We start from the raw sequence: 16,181 nt of genomic DNA, 5'->3' as shown, positions 1-16,181 counted from the left end.
TCAATCTTATTATCTCCTAAGCAGACTATTTATTCTTGTTTCTCTTTAATGTTCTAAGAGACTCTTGGTCAAATTTCCCTTCTATCAGTCTGAAGCCCTTTCATAGCTTACCGCTTATTTAGGCCTTATGTAAGACAAGTTGTAACTTTTGAGTAAAAGAGATTTACCATAAAAAAAAAGGAGCATACATAGTACATGCCCCTTCCAAGCTGCTGGGAGAGGTCCCACCAATGTGTTCACACTATCACCTGCTTTGCATAATTTGTCAAAATCATTTATGCAAATTAAGACCACTTTCTCTTATCCTTTCCATTACTGTCACACTTCTGGGTGACAAGATGGCACTGGAGTGAACGTGGGCATTTTGGTGATTGGGCCACAGGGAAATTAAGCTGAGAATGTATTAAGTTTTAGTTTAAAGGGGTATATTTATGAAGTTCATAGATCATTCTTCATATAGCCTTCCCAGTATAGGAATGGCTTCCAAGAATAGTCTGGTGGCTTCCTGTGCCCTCTCCCCCAGCATCCTGATACAGTGATGCAGGATCAGGGCTCACTATGATGCAAAGGTGTCTATGTGCCCAGCAATAAGTTTCCATGAGTAGGGGAGGAGGATAATGTTGGAAGGATATGGAGCTGGAAGCTAGTCTTTCAAACGTTTAACCATCAAACCACATGATTTTTTTCTATGGAAATTATGTGAAATGGAATTAATCAGAATTCGGCTGGGCACAATGGCTCACGCCTGTAATCCCACCAGTTTGGGAGGCTGAGGCAGGTGGGTCACGAGGTCAGGAGTTCAAGATTAGCCTGGCCAAGATGGTGAAACCCCATCTCTACTAAAAATACAAAAAGTAGCTGGGCGTGGTGGTGGGCGCCTGTAATCCCAACTACTCGGGAGGCTGAGGCAGAGAATTGCTTGGACCCAGAAGGCAGAGGTTGAAGTGAGCCAAGATCATGCCACTGCACTCCAGCCTGGGCGACAGAGCAAGACTCTCTCTGTCTCAAAATAATTAATTAATTAATTAATTAGAATTCTTGTGCTTGTATAAATTCTGTAACCATACACACAGTAAATATATGTGTGTGAGAAGACACATTTTATGCATTCCCACTATACATTTTTTCAAAGTTTGATCAACCATGCCAAAGTAAAAACAGAATTATCTTTATATCCAAATGATATGATTATCATCTTATTTTAAGACAATCAAAGTCTATGTAACCAAAAAAAGTATGAAAAAGCATTACAGAGAGATATCAGGCAGTGCATTTATGAAGGAAGATTATGTATGCATATTTTGTTATGTTTGTAGTTTTATCAGCTTTAAATACCTGTCATTTTGTGATTTTTTTCTCATACTAAAAAATTTCTCATTTTAATTTTTGTATGTATAATTATTTATCCCTTACCTTGAAGCCTCAAGTAACAAAGGACCTGGTTCTGTCCTGGGTTATTGTTCTAAAGGAAGTCCTAACACTATATTTATGTGCCTTTCTCAAAAAGATAATTTTTATATTATGGTGCCAAATAGAACTTTAATGCTACCAAGTTCCTACAAGGAATCCTTATCTAAAAATTGTTCCAGCTCCTTACCAAAGGAAAGGAGGCTTATTCATCAAACCCACTTCAAGTGAGGTGCTAGATTTGATTGAATGTCATCACTGCCAATCCTTTCTGTCCTCTGATGCACATGCCCAATTGCAACCTAAATTCCCTCTATCTCCCCAAAAGAGGATCCTGTAGGATATATAAAAAATTTAACTCCTATCAAAGGTCAAGTACTGTGTTGTTAGTGAGTAAGTAAAGAATAAAGTATTGAGTAGAAAATACAGAACAGCACACCGCTTTTCATGCCTTGAAGTGGGAATTGAACAATGAGAACACTTGGACACAAGAAAGGGGACATCACACACTCGGACCTGTTGTGGGGTGGGGGGAGGGGAGAGGGATAGCATTAGGAGATATACCAAATGTAAATGACGAGTTGATGGGTGCAGCACACCAACATGGCACATGTATACATATGTAACAAACCTGCACGTCGTGCACATGTACCCTAGATCTTAAAGTATAATTTAAAAATATATATATATATATAAAGAAATTCCCACACATTGCTTACATTAGCAGAACCAAAAATGAGGACCAACCCACAGATGTGATCGCCACACTTTATGCAGTAACTCAGATTAGGAGTCATTCTTATCCTTGTTATCTTATCTTCACATCCTATGCCCAGTTCATCCTCGATTCAAGACAACTCTACCTTCCAAATGTATCATGAAGCAGACCGTTACCACCATTCCTGTCTAAGCCATCCTCATTACTCACCTGTTGCATTAGCCTCCAGCTTCCATGCTCGCCACCCTGCTGGTGCTTTCCTCACCACATCCAGAGTGATCGTTCTAAAAAATAAATCAGATCAGGCCATCCTATCTAAAAATATCTGGGACTTTCCTTCAAGTTTAGCATGAACCTCAAACTCCATGCATGGCCTTTACCGCCTCACATGATATACCCTGCCTTTGCACCCCACCTCTCCAACTTGCCTCCTTTACAATCATCCACCCACACTTACTTTCAACGTGTTCCTCCAGGAAACTCAGCTATTCCTGTCTCAGGGTTTTACCACCAGGAAACAGCTATTCCTGCCTCAGGGTTTTACAGTTGCCATTCCTTCTGCCCTCACATCTCCTCTGTCTTCCCGTTCACAGAATCCAGATTTGGGCTCCAACATTCTCTTCTCCATTAGAAGATGCCCTTGAACACCCTATGTAAATCCAGGCCCCACCTCACACACACATACACACACACACATACACACACACACACACACATACACACACACACATACACACACACACACACACAGTCACATTGGCATTCTCTGCCTCCTTGGTGTACTTCATTGTTTTTCACAGCACTTGTGTCCATCACAAATTGCATTTCTTTTTCTCAATGCCCTTCCCACGAAACCATAAACTCCAATAAGGGCATGGACTTTGCTTTGCATCCCCAGTGCCTAGAACTGGGCCTAACATCAGTTCTGTACTCATTAAATATTTGTTGAGAAATTGAAAGGATCCTTAAAGGCTTTAAAACCTTTTGGTATTGTCTATGACATAATGATAAAAGCAACGATGGAATTTTTAGTAGAGAGTAAATTATTTTTTTGAATTTAGAACTTAGATTTTAACTATGAAAGGAAAATTCAAGACCAGTGCTGAAGCCTTCTCACTTTCTGCCCGGAGTTCTTTCCATTACACCATGCATGTTGTCTTCCTAAATGATACGTTACGTAAGAACATGCTTATTCAAGATTCCACACTGTGCAATCATCTATGATAACACGTCTAGAATAAAAATTACAAAATTAACACCACACCACCCTGACTATTGACATGCCTAAGCAACTTGCTTAAAAATAAACCTGTGAAAGGTGAAGGAAAGAGATATGTGTATACTTATTAATTAATTAATCAATTAATTATATATGTATTCCTTAATTTAAAAAATATTTTTTAAATTTTAATCAGTTCATAGTAAATTCATTCATTTTTTAAAGAGAATAGTCATTATAACTAATTGTCAAGTTTTCCTTCAATCTGCCTATAAATTCAGGATGGTGCCTCTTGATAGCAGTCATAACAATGACAAAGTAAATCAATAACACTTATTTTTGGATCTCAATCAATGCAACTAATTGTGTATCTAATCCTAGACTAACCATTTTCTGTTCCTTGGTAATCAGAAAGGTCTACCACTCAGATCTCCCTTCAAGATGTCCCTGGTCATCTATTATCAAGGAGTACTGTAAGCTGATCGTCTCATGCATGATTTGCCTCATCTTTTAAGGCAAAGCCTCACTCACTCCAGGGAGTCCCCAGCCAATGACTGAGCATGACTGGGATGTTAACATTAGCCACTTCTGCCCAACACAGAACTCCTCCAGTGGACAATTCCTGCTTTAGAGTTCCCTGTTCATTTGACCTAAACTTTATGAGATCTGCATTTCCATCTGAAGGCTTTTCGTCCTCAATTCTGCTTCCTTCCTCTTTTACCTTCACAGGCATTAACTCCTAATAAACCTCCCGCACTCCTAACTTTGCCTCAGCTTCCAAGAGGACCAAAACGACATCTTCACGGCACATGGTCTCAGGATCTCTTGAAACTGTGACCCAGGCCATGGTCACTCATATTTGGCTCAGAATAAACCTCTTAAAAATGACACATCTTCTAAATTATTTTATTCATCCATTTAGGGGAAAGGTATTTTATCAAATGACTTTTTACATAATGTGTAACCATGTTAGCGTGTATAATCATTACTACACAAAAAAAAATAGTACAAAAGACACTCATTGCCAAGTTATGTCAAAGACCTAAGTGGCTTCACAGTCTATCCACCTTTTTCTTCTGTTTGGCTTATTTGAATGACCGTGCTTTTGTATCCTTCCATCTGGGGCAGTGGCATGGTGAGGGCTGTGTTGTGATGGATGGGGTTGTCAGAAACCCACTGAGTATTTAGATACTGCATGAGTGCATTACATTTACAAATAGCTGCATGACAAGGAAGTGTGATTGCCTCCTCTTTTATGTTCTTCTGCATGTTAAGGAAACCAGCTACTGACTGGAGAGTCACTTGATTTTTAAAATGATATATTTTCCTTTCCTTTTCCTCCCACCAGTTTTGTGCTTCTTGATTATAGTGGAAGCAAACTCCCAATGTTTTTTTCCATGAAAGTTTTAGTCTAAGGATGAAATATATGTTTTTCAGCTAGTCTTAGATAATCCAGATTAGCAAAGACAACACAATTAGAATCAAGTCTATACCATAAACAACAACAAAAAACCATTGATGAGAAAAGACATAGAGAATGAATACTTATTATAAAAAACACTCTACCCCATTTCTTGCTCAAGGATTAAAGAAATCAGCCGTTCTCTCTTAAGAGGTCCATTTTTTATTATGTGTGTGTGGCTTCAGGGGCTCAATGTATTTAAATGAGAGAACAGGACAAGCATGGGAGTCCCCAGGCATTTTCCTCTACTTGCAATATAAAGAACATCTAATCATAGACATTTCCTTTAAGAAATTTTCTACTCAGTCCCCGTGTCTTGAAGAGGATAGGTGTTTTATCCTTGAGATATACCTTTCTTGACCAAATACTTTACACTTCTGACACAACGAAGAAAGCAGTTACCATACTGTTAACTCCTTTGGTATTCTCTATTTGGGGAGGCAGGGATGTAACTAAGGTTCTCTGGATTTATAAATACTGTAGTGGAAATGTGTGCTGCGTTGGTTGGTTAGAGAGTAGTTTCTTCCTAATAGGCTCCAGTTTGCTTTTGTAAATGGCCCTTTTCACCATTGCATGTGGTCCCCTTGGGAAGGCAGTTCAGGTGCTCACTAGAGAAGGTAAAAGAGACCAGGTTCTTTCCTTCCTGAGTAAGCAGGTGACCAAAAGGAATTCTCTTCTGAGACTTCAAAACAGGTAAGTAAAGCCTTGCCAGAGGCAATGGTGGCAGATTTCTTTTAAATCCCTGTGGTATGGGGGTCCAAAACAAGTTAAAGAATGGAAATGGATTTCTGTTTCCTATTTTTATGTACACATACAAGCACACACACACACACACAGACACACACACACACACACACACACGTATACACATGCAAAACCCAGTGAGGTATCCATTCCAGTCCTCAAAACTGGAACATTTACAGTGACTTGTGTGAAAAAATAGTGGCATGACAGAAGTTTTTATGTAAAAAAGAAGCTATATCCAGTGGCTTCCCATAAATTCCTATTGTTTTATTTAAGACTCTCAGCACTTTTGAAATGGTTTAGCATGCTGTCTTCATTCTCACATATTTGAAACTCTTAAGTCTGTGTGGGAGACAGGTCTCCCAGGATGAGACCAGATGAGAACAGGCCACCTCTTATCCTGCTTCCCTTGATGATTTGAGATTTTTTTTTTGAGAGCCTGCATGACAACGTTTTCCTTTGAAAAAACCTATTTATAGCCAAGAACATTCTGTTATATCCTTCAGGCGTTCTTGACAAACAATAGTTTCAGATTTAGATGCTTAAACATAAAAACTTAGTACCGAGATTGTATTGACTTGAGAATAGAGATAAGTAAGCACAATAAACATCCCTTCTTCATGACATCAGAAAGTTGCTTAAAGTGTTAGAATTATTTTAAAAGAATGAAAATATGATATTTTTTCTGGGTAATTTAATACAAGGAAGCTATGTACTTTATAATTTTATTACTTTCCTAGATTTTTATTTTTAAAATGAGGAAATAAAAATTAATGATAAGTGCCCTTTGTTTTCCAAGTAGTATAAAACTAAACTAAACTTAAATAATACAGAAGGATTTATTAGATTGGGGTGTGTGTATGCGCGTGTGTGTCACACATGAGTCAGGCTTCAGGCATAGTTTGATTCTTGGGACTAAACTATTACTGGGGTTCTGTCTCTGCCTCTTTAAATTTTTCTTGGTTTTTTTTCCTCCTTCCATGGTATGTTCTTTAGGATAGCTTCCCACATAATAGAAAAAAATGACTTCAGCAGTCCCAGTTGTGACTGTCATACCCACATATCATCTATAGGAAGTTAACTTACCTTTGTCCTCCAACTCCAAGAAGAAGACTTAGGATTCGGTCTGACTGGTCTGGATTAGCTCACATGCCCACCGGAAACCAATCACTGTAGCCAGAGTGCTGGGATGTGCTGATTGACTTGTGTAGGTCATGTGTCCCATCTCTGAAGCAATAATGGCCTCGCCTTCTCTAAAACCACATGAATCCCTAAAAGAAGCTATTGGGAAGTGGAAAATGCAGAAAAGTACACAGCTCAGGCAACCAACAAGTGTCCAGTCACCTCCATTGTATTTCCACTGTAAATTAGGAACAAGAACTACAGCTAGATGTGTGGTTCAAGGTTCACCCATGCCATCCATCACTTTGTGCAACAGCTTTGGTGTGTGAAGCAACAGAAAGAAGTCATATAATGGCCAGGGAAAACTATTCATTGTGGCTTGTCCCTGAATGTCTCAGAATGTTGGCCTCATGAGTGCCCTAGAAGTATTAGACCAAGAAACACTAATCCTCACTAACAGGACTTATGAGACTCTGATGTAGAACTCAAAAAGCCTGTTGATCCAATAAAATAAAAACATCCTTGTTTTCAAAGTGACTAGATACTTGCCAGCTATGAGAAAAGCCACATTATTATCAGAAGGATGTTTACTATACTTGGAACCAAAAGAGGCATGGTTAGTTTTAGATTTCAAATATTTATGGCATCAGGTCATTATAGTCAGATGTCCTCACCTTGTCTACAAGATGTGAGTGGATGAGTCCTTGATCAGTCACAGGCTTAGACAGGCACTGACCATGTTTGCCTCATTGTCTCCCCTATTCCTAGGCTTTATGGCTGCTAATACCTTTTCCTGAATGACTCTTTTATTCTCTAGATAAACTTAAACCTTAAATTAAGTCTTTTTGTCTAGGATTTACTCTATCTCTTTATATTCATAGTATGTGTCCATTTAAAGTTTAATTCTACACAGTCAATTTTATCCAAAAAATTTGATTTTTTCTCCTATATACCATGTAAATGTCATACTTTACAGGTTTTTATAGAATTAAATACTTTAATATATGTAAATGGAAGTAATACCTGTTGGGTATCTACTATAGCCAACTGGTTTACTGGTCATAACACATGCCCTATGTTATCTTATTTATACATTGCAATAGCCATGTGATTTTACAGAAAAAGATACTAATGTTCAAAAAAGTCTAGCAGCTTTCTCAAGGTCCAACGGTTAGTAAATGATGAGGTGGGATTCAACTCCATATTTGTCTGATTCCAGCGTCAGAGGTCTATGCATGTAATCACTATGGGGAAATATTAAGATCAAGTTTGTGTTTCTCACAATTCCTTATTAAACTGCTGAAAAGCAAAATTCTTCATGTCTAAAGACAATGGCAATTCTTAATTCATTATTTCAAATTTAATTGAAAAGTATTAATTTATTTTATTTTTTCTATGCATAGAGTAAACAAGTCCCTATAAAGCAGAATGTACAGTAATGACCAAGAAACCATCATGAAAACAGAAAAGAGAGAAGTGGTTCAAGAAAACCAAGGGTACAATCTTTATGACTTGCCAAACACGAAAAAGGAAGGGACCAAAGAGATGGAAGAGCTAAAGTAAATAGCAGAATATCTACCTAGGGTCTTGTCTCTCTTAGGTGACCTCCATAGTGTCGGGGAGCTAGCTATAGTCATGCATCACTTAATGACAGGGATACATCCTAAGAAATGTGTTGTTAGGCAATTTCATCATTATGCAGTCATTGAGTGTTCTTACACAAACCCAGATGGTAGTGCCTACTACATGCTTAGGCTATATGGTATAGTCTGTTTCTCCTAGGCTACAAACCTGTACAGTATGTTACTGTACTGAATACTATAGGCAGTTGTAACACAATGGTAAGTATTTGTGCATCTAAACATATTCAAACAGGAAAAGTACAGTAAAAATTTGGTTTTGTAATTTTATGAGACTGCCATTGTATATGCAGTCCATTGTTGACAGACGTCATTCTGCAGCATATGACTGTATTTGAATGTGTTGCTCTCTGGTTTAAAACCTAGAAATCACCTGTGAATTACCTCTGGCACTATAAAAAATAATTTCCAGGTTCTAGTGGAAGGATTAAATCAGTCTTTTGTTTGTTGGTGTGTTGGCAGGGAGGGGACTTATTTATTAAAAGCTCTCGATGTTACTTTGTTGTGAGGTTATGCAGCCAGGGCTAACTACTGGGGTAGAGAATAATGTCCACCCTACTTAGCAAACACACACAAATGCCTGCGATCTGAACCTCCTCCACCTATCGCTCTGGCCACATCCAGACATATGGAGGAACTCAAAATTCCCCAAATAAGTCAGACTCTTGTGGCCTGGGCCTTGGCTCATGCTGTCTGTAGACCTGGAATTCCTGCCTGCTGCCTGTCTGCCAGGTGAACTTATGCAAAAAACAGCTCAGCAGTCCTTGTTTATTTCATCAGAAGCAGATGTAACTGTTACCTTCTTTATAAGATCAATGCTATTTTTGCAAACATCCACCATCCCGTTCTTATTTGTCCATGTGTCAGACTCCCTCTACTAATGAAGCTCTTTGGGCCCAGCACTGCCACAATTTGCATTAATTAAATGAATGACTTCAAGTATCCTGCTTGGGGATGGGGGCGAGAGAATGGTATCACTGTTGTTAGAAACACTAAACGTAACAAATGGCAAGGAAGTGAATAATTAACTACTTAATTGCAATTAAAAGTTTCTGGTGCCTGGCTATAAATTTGCTTAACATGTGGAGGGGTAGATTTTGATTGGACATGATCAGCTAGTACCAGGTGGACAATCAGGCAGGGATGCCCAGCAAATCTCTGTAAATGGGGAGTGAGCTCAGTTGTAGAAGATATTCCAATGAGAGACTAGCTGGAAGGGAAGAGGCATTAGAATTGTGAAAATCCTTTAAAATTGTTACCTACTTTACAGAGAAGAACAGATGGTCTTGCTCTGCTGCGCCAATCACAAAACCGCCACGTAAGGATAATTAAAATGGGGGACAGGTCTGGCATCCAGTTCTTCACTCAACATTCTCCTCCCCAAATCTTAGACTAAATTGTAAGACACACAGGCGTCCACATGAAGCGTCTGCACAGGCTTCCTTCAAGTGCTGAGGAACAGTGTAGTCTTTGCTCAGCTTTTGTCTGGGAGCATGGAAGTTAATTATATTTTTTATGTTAATATTTTGGAGTTTCAGTATGATCCTCTGCGAAATGAGGTTATGAATATGTAACCTACCTATCTTAAAGGATTATTACATGCATTAATATATGCCAAAGAGCTTTGTAGACTGCAAAGTGATGTAAAAATTAGGAGTGATTTTTTCCCACTGTAGCAAGACCTTTATCCTGTGTCAATTCAATTACATTGCCAAATATCACTGATTTCTGCTCCTTTATTCATGATCTATACACCCATATTTATAAATCACTGATAGGTATTCACAAAAATAATTGAATAATTTATTGCAAATCAAAGTTAATGCTTTTTCTTATGGCCTTCTATTTAGACAGAGTATATGCATTTTTCTTCTGACTAAAGCTTGAGAAATTCATCCAAACTTTATGGTGGCCTGATTTATGCAGGCGATGGAAAGTAGCAAGAGTAGGGCAACCGTATTTAAACCACCCACACCAGTGGCATGCCAGACAGCTGTGGAAATTCCATGCTGGGCTTTGAGGGCCGGGGACTCTAAGATTCCAGTGTGGGCTGGGAAGGAAGAACACCTGAACAAGCAGCTATTGTTCCCCTCTCTTGCTCACTGACAGCTTCAAGGTACACTTTCAGGACCACCAGGCAATGGCATGCTGGTGGCAGAGGAGGTGACGCTGACCTCATAGGAAGTTCCTTATAAAAGCAGGTGGACATGTCATCTCAGGCTCATCAAATCTACCTGCCATCAGAGATAGACCACAGCCAGGCCAACCATGCCTTCTAGTATGGACCTTGTTATTTTGAGTTTGCTTTTAAATTAGAAAAGAGGGGATTTATTTGACATCGTTTTCTCTATTATCCTTTATATTTATTTAAAGTATCCACCCACAAACAATACTTTCCCTGCTATTCTGTTCCAATTATTCTCTGAAGAAGATTATAAGCAAAAGAGCAGCTTTTCCATAACATTCATAAATTGCCTCTTACATGATAGGCAATGAGCTAGATTTCTGCAGGAAGGATATTTCATTTAATGTTCACAAAAATCTTATGAGGTAGCTAGGTAACATTGATCCTCACCTTACAGAAGCTCAGAGAGACTAAGTAACTTGTGCCAAGATACATAGTTAGCAAGTGGAAAGACAGAAATTTATACCCAGATCCGTCTGACTCCAAAGAACACACCTGTTAGCTTAGAACAGGACAGATATTGAAAGTATACTATCGGCCAGGTGCAGTGGCTCATGCCTGTAATCCCAGCACTTTGGGAGGCCGAGGCAGGTGGATCACGAGGTTAGGAGGTCGAGACCATCCTGGCTAACACGGTGAAACCCCGTCTCTACTAAAAATACAAAAAAATTAGCTGGGTATGGTGGTGGGTGCCTGTAGTCCCAGCTACTCGGCAGGCTGAGGCAGTAGAATGGCGTGAACGTGGGAGGCGGAGCTCGCAGTGAGCGGAGATTGCGCCACTGCACTCCAGCCTCCACGACAGAGCAAGACTCCGTCTTAAAAACAAAAACAAAGTATACTATCTTATGGGTCAAATTAAATTACCAAAGGTTTAAAAGCTAAAAATATCTCTAACTTTGTGGTTAAGTTATATGAGTATGAGGTTTATGTATCCATAACCCAACTGTGGTGTAGTATATTAATAACAGTCTTTTTTTTTTTTTTTTTTGAGAAAGGGTCTTGCTCTGTCACCCAGGCTTGCATGCAGTGGCATGAACATGGCTCACTGTAGTCTCCGATTTCCAGGCTCCAGTGATCCTCTTACCTCTGCCTCCTGAGTAACTGGCATGACAGGTGTGCATCACCATGCCAAGCTAATTTTTTTTTAACATTTCTTCTAGAGACAGAGTCTTGTCATATTGCCCAGGCTGGCCTCAAATTCCTGGTCTCAAGCGATCCTCCCACTGCAGCTTCCCAAAGTGCTGGGATTACAGGCGTGAGCCACTGCACCGGCCCAATATAGAAATTTTTAAGTATGATGCACAAGTGCTGGGGTCTTGTATATTTTTTGGTTTGTTTTGAATTCTTTAAATATTCAATTGGTCTGATTTCCCAGGAAATAGACTCTGAAATGGACATTGTCTGGAGGACTACTGAGGTGCGTTCTCAGAAATAGCACCTGTAAGGAAGGTAGGGACGCAGGGTTAGCAGAGATCTGAGCGGTGATATATCAGGTTGGCAAAAACACCAATTACTTTTGTACCAACCTATGATTCACAGTAGATAATACCTTGTGCCATCCCCGGTGAACTCTTCAGCTGGCATTAACCTTCAGAGTAATTCATCAAGGCAAAGAGGCTGGGGCTTTGCACTCTCTTATAGAGTATTGGATGTGAGAAGGGGGCATAACTCAGGGATACACTACGTTCTTCCACAGAGGGCAATTCTTGGAAAAGGACTCCATTGAGAGCTATGTGGTGCAGTAGAGATAGCAAGAGTGCTTTGATCATGACAAGGCCATGGGAGGCTCATTGCAGCATGCACTGTAGTCCCCTGTGTCCTCAGGGTCCACTTGAATCATCTAATATGTTCACCTAATATGGAACCAGCTCCAGGATGCTGGATGGGCTCATTTCCTGGGGTAACTCATAAAAGGAAGGTCAGTGAGGTAAGCGGCAGGCTCCATGGCTGCACTGGTTCTGAGGCCACACCAAAAACTAATTATATGCCAATCTTAAATCCTCTCAATTCCGCTCTTCTAGTTGATTTACCTGGTAGAATGACCCACCTGTGCATCTCTGATATCTAGGACTCCTCCTTAGGCCATGGTGCTACACTTGAAGATGTACCCCTAACATTGGGCCTAACTACAAGACAGTATGTCCCCCTATCCCCTGGTCTAGCTAGGCTGGTCTCTGTTGTGGTTTGCATTTCTTTATTTGACTCGATTGCTAGTTTTACTCCCTTTCTGAGCCCAAACATACCAAGATTCAAATTCAGTGAGAAAGCTTAACACACTCAGTAATATTTCTGAAGTGTCTACCCTAGACTAGGTCCCTCACTGATGACCACACCATAATCTTTGGGACCTGTGAATATGTTACTTTGAGTGGCTAAAAAGACTTTGCAGATGTAATAAAGGTTAGGGACCCTAAAATAGGCAGATAGTGGAGTCATTTTTCTCTTCTCATTTCCTTTAATGCTTCATCTGTGCCTTTGCTAAGATGTTTATCACTTTCTACCTTGAATTATAGGCACTGAGGTATCAGTTACCTTCTCTAATAGGCTGTAAGAACCTTAAAGGAAGAATCTACTTCTGCCTTATTTGTACTGCAGTGAATTACACTGGGTAGACATTTTTAAAAAATTGTAGATTGAGCTTATGATATCATGCAATCTTCGAAATAGACGAGTAAGAGATTTGATACGGGCTGCTCAATTCCACCCAATACCGACATTTTGTTCTCTCCCACTCTTACTGGTTGCATAATAACCAAGTATCGAATAGCTTCTTAGATCATTACAATATTAATAAAGTTCATTAATTAAAATGGCCCAAGTCACCAAGATGAATATTTTATAGGCCAGTCATTTCAAACATATTAATACCATCATTATTATATATTGATGTTATATTGATAATATAACATCATTATATTATATCGTTACATTGATAATATATCATTATATTATATTGATAATATAATATAATGATATATTATATATTATCATTGAATAATTTATCAAAAATATCTAGAAAATAGTTAATCCATGCTATATAAATTTTTTTCTATTAACCTAGGTATATAGATTGTTGAAAACATTATTTTGAGTTAGTGTTGTGATTTGTCACATAACACATGAATACTAATTTAGCTAATAAGTGTGTCATGTATCTAGTGAATAAGGCTGGAACACAAACCAGACATTTTTGTAACATTCCATACCAAGTCGTAGCTCTTAAGAAATATGAAAAAAGGAGCAACAGTGCCTTGTGTTAAAGGATGAGTAACAGGCCAGAACCAGAGACCTTCCAGAAAGAGATAATTAGAGATCCCAGATTGGGATTGACAAGTTTGAAAGCCATGCTGTACAACCCAGACAGGTTGAGAACAGAGAAAATCATATATTCCAATATCCAGACTAATAGCCGCAAAGAGGTCATTTGTCAGAATTAAAGGGGCAGCAAAAAATGGCAGAAGAGTAGATATGAGGATTCACTAAAAATGGGAACCTTGGAAACTGAGGCCATTTCTGACAAGAATCATCATATGCTTCCCATACAGAAGTAAGCAAAGCCTGGGGGACACATCCAGAGTTTGTAGTGGGAGGTGAAAGGGTGCATCTAGCAGAGGTGAGAGACAATAGGACAGAAAAATGGCCAACTCTTTGCAGCACAGTAAGTAGATGGATCCTCCAAAGATGACCTCATCCTAATATTTGGGACTTGTGAACATGTTGCCTTGAATGGTGTATTAGTCCATTCTCGAACTGCTATAAATAAATAAATATCTGAGACTGGGTATTTATAAAGAAAAGAGATTTAATTGGCTCATGGTTCCATTCGTTGTACAGGAAGCATAGCAGCTTCTGCTTCTGGGGAAGTGTCAGGAAATTTGGAATCATGACAGAAGGTGAAGGGGAAGCAGACACATCTTACATGGCCAGAGCAGAAGGGAAAGAGAGAGAGCAAGGAGGTGCTACACACTTTTAAACAACCAGATCTCATGAGAACTCATTCACTATCATAAGAATAGCAGGGGGTGGTGTTAAACCATTCATGAGAAACAATCATGATCTAATCACCTCCCACCAGGCCCTACCTCCAACACAGGGGATTACAATTCAACATGATATTTGGGGTGGGGACACAGATCCAAACAATATCACATGGCAAAAAATAACTTCGCAGGTATAATAAAGTTCAGGGACCTTAAATAATAATCCTGGATTATCTAGGTGAGCTTTATCTAATCACATGATCCTTTAAAAGCAGAGAATGTCTTCAGCTGGGAGGAGAGATTGGCAAGATGCAGTTGAAGGGAAGGTCAGATAGATTGAAAGCATGAGAGGGACTTGCCCCATTGTTGCTGACTCTGAAGATGAAGAAGACCTAGAACCAGGGAATGCAAAATCCTCTAGAAGCTTAGAGTAACCCCTGGCTAACAGTCAGCAAGGAAACTTGGAACTCAGTCCTACAAGCACATGGAACTGAATTGTAGCACTAAATGAAATGAGCTTGGAGGTGGATTCTTCTCAAAGCCTCCAGGAGAAAAACACAGCCCTGCTGACATGCTGATTTTAGATTTGTGGAACTCTAAGCACAATTCCAGCCAAAACCATCTGTTTTCCTACCTGCAGAACTGTGAGATAGTAAATTTGTGTTGTTTTAAACCATTAAAATTATGTCAGTTGTTATAGCAGGCATAGAAAACTAATATAGATAGTAAAAGCCATCTTATAATTGACCCATTCATGACTTAAAAAGGATTTTGTCTATTAGTCTCTCTTTTACTTTGTTTTCCTGTTTAAAATATTAAAATGTCAAGATACTGGGAAATTTAGTATTATGCTGTTATCAGAAATGGGACAAAAGTGACTTCATTATTTCTTTGGACATACTCTGTAGAACCCTTACATTATATGATAGGATTTTCTAATGTCTTCTGCCCTAAAATTCAGTAAAGAAAAATGTAATGTGTGATTTGAAGGCTGGTGTGTGTGTGTGTGTGTGTGTGTGTGTGTGTGTGCATTTTAATGTCTCTTTACAAAAATGCTTCACCAAACTTTTATACTAAATCATTTTGAAAAATAATTATCCACTCAGTTATATAAATTTTCCTTGCTGATTTTTATTTAATTGTAACCAATTTTGCTTCCAATTATAGCAATTGGTATTGTACAGGAAAGTTATAAAGATAAGTAATTGTTTTTAGTGAATCGAGCAACCTCATATATATTTTTGAGATTTCCTTCCTATACTTTTATGAGACAGTAGCAACTGAACATAAACTTTTGTAATATGAAATTAAAATTAGAATTATTTCAATAAGGGAGAACAGCAATTCTGGTGACTATTTAGCCCCTTGATGTTGAATCATGCCATACCACACCTGAATCGTCCCACTTGATTAGAGCAACCATTCAAGATACTCAGTGCCAATCCTGTCTGAATAATCTGTACTTGCTCTGAATGTCCATTTAAAAAGTGGATAAAATGCTAATGCTTTAGAAATTGTGTTTGTAACTGCAGTGTTACTAAATGATGCCTTAGACTAGATGTATTTTGGAAAGAACTTTGGAAAGTGCTGAGATTATAGGCATGAGCCACCACGCCTGGCCACTATGGGTCAGTTTTTAATGATACTCGCTATTGCTTCACAATGCAGTTGGTACATGTCTTTATCAAGTTACCAGGAAAACAA

At 38.8% G+C, this 16,181-nt stretch overlaps 1 protein-coding gene across 3 annotated transcripts in view; it reads left to right on the top strand.

The window, feature by feature from the left end:
* NKAIN3 (sodium/potassium transporting ATPase interacting 3) overlaps window positions 1–16,181 on the top strand; it is a 735,379-nt gene that overhangs the window by 422,236 nt on the left and 296,962 nt on the right. The gene's annotated exons all lie outside the window — the stretch shown is intronic.

The sequence above is a fragment of the Gorilla gorilla genome, chromosome 7 (assembly GCF_029281585.2).
Source record: "Gorilla gorilla gorilla isolate KB3781 chromosome 7, NHGRI_mGorGor1-v2.1_pri, whole genome shotgun sequence".
In the NCBI taxonomy this organism is placed as follows: domain Eukaryota; kingdom Metazoa; phylum Chordata; class Mammalia; order Primates; family Hominidae; genus Gorilla; species Gorilla gorilla.
The sequence above is the reverse complement of the archived record's forward strand: the minus strand, read 5'-3'. Positions and strand labels throughout refer to the sequence as shown.